This window comes from Penaeus chinensis, chromosome 34 (assembly GCF_019202785.1).
Source record: "Penaeus chinensis breed Huanghai No. 1 chromosome 34, ASM1920278v2, whole genome shotgun sequence".
NCBI classification, from domain to species: Eukaryota; Metazoa; Arthropoda; class Malacostraca; order Decapoda; family Penaeidae; genus Penaeus; species Penaeus chinensis.
The window spans coordinates 31344421-31348186 of record NC_061852.1 but is presented as its reverse complement, the minus strand read 5'-3'; positions in this window follow the sequence as shown (position 1 = coordinate 31348186).

Below are 3766 nucleotides of genomic sequence, written 5' to 3'. Positions count from 1 at the left end.
GAAAAGGGCATGTTTGAAATAAGAGAACAAAACTTATGTGACCAGGCTAGAATGATTAGGAAAAATGAATGGCTTTCAATGGAGGAGATTGAAATTATAAAAAGATCTGTTCTTGCAGATCTTAATGAAAATAATGGTGAAAGACCTGATGAGGAGGAGGTAGAAAGACTTGAGAATATCCAAGATAATATACAACCTGAGAATAGAGAAAGGATACCCCAGTTGTGAACATTGAAGGTAGATCGGAGGAACAACGTACAATCATTCAAGAAATTGTTGATATAATGGAGAGTGATGAACTCGGAGTTCATACCCGGATTCAAGAAATCAGAAAGAAGAAAATAAAGAAACTGACAGCTGATGTAAACTAAATTTAAGGGGATATACAAACAGATACGATTATGGACACAAATAAACTTCTGAATGTCATATCAGTGTAATGTGCAAGAAAGGTAAAGTTGAAAAAAACGTGCAGGTAAATATAATGAGCCTTGGTGGAAAAGAAGAATAAGTGCATCTATTAATGAAACCCGGAGAGATTTAAACATTCTTGAGAGAAGGCAAAAAGGGAAAACATATTAACAAAGGGAAGTGTCTGCAAGTGGAAAGGAAGTATAAGGTAAAAAACAAAGGCCTGAGTTAAAACAGAGACTGCAGACTAAGGTACGAGCAGAGAACCAACCAATATTGGGTAAAAAGACTGTTCCAGCAGGACCAGAAAAAAATATACTATGAACTTAATAGAAAAGAAAAAAGAGGTGATGCTGTGCCTGATGCTGAAGAAAGTAAACAGTTTTCGTCTAGTATTTGGTCAAAGAACGAGGCACATAACAGTAAGGCTGAGTGGTTGATAGAAATGAGAGAGGAAAAGAGGGAGTACCAACAAAATAACATACAGATAACTGAATATATGATTAAACACGCTTGCAAAAAGCTACCTAACTGGAAAGACCCTGGGCCTGATGGAGTCCAGGATACTGGTTTAAGAACATGCCCTCCCTCCATAACCGTATTGCCACACAAATAAATGATTTAATTAATAATGGGGTACCTGTACCTAAATGGTGAACAAAAGGAAGGACTCTCCTGTCAGAAAGCTCCAACAAAGGGTAACGAGGTTGGAAATTTCCGCTCTATCTCATGCTTATCATGGATGTGGAAACTGTTAACGAGTGTATTGGCAGATAACATATATAGTTATCTGGAAGAGCATGGTATCTTACCAGATGAACAGAAAGGTTGCAGGAGAAAAAGTAGAGGGACAAAAGACCAGTTGTTGACTGACAAAACGATCCTTAGGAACTGCAAAAAGAGAAACAAAAGCCTAACAATGGCTTGGGTGGACTACAAAAAAGAGAATGACATGATACCATATTCATGGATTATTGAATGGATAAAATTAGTCAACGTCGCAGAAAATATTTTAAACTTCATTGTAGGGTCTCTGGCAACATGGAAAACAGAATTAACAGCAAGTGGGAAGTCCTCAGGGGAAGTCGATATAAGACGAGGTATATTTTAGGGAGACAGCCTTTCGCCTTTTTTGTTTGCAATTTGCATGATGCCCCTTTCGAGTGTGTTGAAAAATTTGCACCAGGATATACACTAGGGGATGTAAAAAAACCAATAATTTGCTTTTTATGGATGACCTGAAATTATTTACCAAAAATGAGAACGAAATAAACTGTTTAGTTTCTACGGTACATGCAGTGAGCAAATACATCAAGATGGAATTTCGAATTCAGAAATGCGGGGTATTATTCATGAAAAGAGGGAAAATTATCAAAATACAAGGAATAAGACTAGACGATGAAAACGTGATAGGAGAAATTGATGAAGGAGGCTACAGATATCTCGGTATTCTTGAATCAAGAAGTGTTCATGAAATTAAAATGAAAGAAAAATTTAAAAGGGATATTTACGAAGAACATGGTTAGTCGCATAATCGAATTTGAATGGTCGAAACAAGGTTAATGCCATAAATACATGGGCTGTTTCACTAATGCAGTATGCAGCAGGGGTCATAAACTGGAGAAAGGATGAATTAAAGGAAATAGATAGACGAACTAGGAAATTGATGACTATGAATAAGGCCCTAAATCCTAAACGCGATGTAGCCAGGCTGTGCGTGGAAAGAAAAGAAGGTGGAAGATGATTAATTAGCGTGGAAAACTGCTTAAAGGAGGAAGGAAATAATTTAGCATGGTACTTCCAGAATAGTAAGGAAGAGATGTTACAAACTATTAGAATTCACGAGGAATTGAAAAAAGAAGAGAGTGAAGAGCCTAAAACATTCAAGAAAAAATCCAAGGAGATACTTTACAGAGAATGGACAGTTCGTAAGAGACAATGAGTGGTAGATTGGGGAAAGACTTGGGGATGGCTAAGCAAAGGTGATCTTAAGGCAACTACGAAAGCCTTGACATTGAATGCCCAAGAACAAGCAACTTCGAACAAATTATATCAAATATGATATTGACAAAACGGTGGAATCTCAATTATGTAGAACGTGCTCACAGAAAGGAGAAAGTGTTAGTCATATAGTCTGTGAAAGTTCGAAACTTGCCCAAAGGGAGTATAAGCGCAGACATGAAAATGTGGAACGGTATGTACACTGGAAAATAAGTGAAAAAGCAAATCTTGAACGAGGCAAGCAGTGGTACACCCGAGGCTTATATTGAGAATGAAGAACATAAAATTCTTTGGGATATGATAATACAATGTGATCAACATAATGAAGCCAGGAAGCCAGATATTGTATATCTAAAGAAAAAGAAAAAAGAAGCGAAAATAATCGATATCCCTATTCCGGGTAACACAAGAGTAAGGGAAAAAGAAACCGAAAAAAAAAAAAGTATCAGCAATTAAAAGATGAGATCGCCAGGCTTTGGAAGTTGAAAAAGATCAAAGTTATGCCCGATGTGATCGGTGCTCTAGGAGTTGTAAGCAACGAAATCGGAAGTAATCCAAGAAACAGCACTACTTGGGGCTGCTTGGGTCCTTCGAAAAGTATTGGCAGCAGAAGGAGAAGGACGACCTTGAAACCTTTGGGGACTTGTCATATGCTTTCAAGCTGCAACCGAGCATAAGAACTAAGAAAAAGATAATAGTAGTAATAATAATAACAATAATAATAATAATAACGGTAATAATATTAATAATGATGATAATTATAATAAAAAAACATAATAATGATATTACTAATGATTATAATAATAATGTTATTAATAATAATAAAAGCATTACTATTAATAATAGTAAAAATAATAACAAGATTAGTTAGGATGAGAAACACAACAACAATAATTTTATTACTAATGAATATAAAAATAATAATAATAATAACAATACTAGTAACAATAAAAATACTAATAATAATAATAAAAATTAAAATAATGAAAATAACAATGAAATGATAAAAATAGAAATGATAAAAATGATAATAACAATAATAATAATAATAATAATAATAAAAGTGATAATGAATAAAAACAATAATAAAGGTAATATTAACACTACTACTACTGCTACTACTAATAATAACAATTAAGATAATAATGATAATTGAAATAATAAAAAAGTAATAATGATTACAGTAATAATAATAATAATAATAATAATAATAATAACATTGATAATAATAATAATAACAATAATGATAAAAATAAGAATAAGCATAAGAATAGGAATGATAATGATGATGATAATAATGATAATACTAATGATAATAATAATAATAATATCAATAACAAGAATAGTAATGATA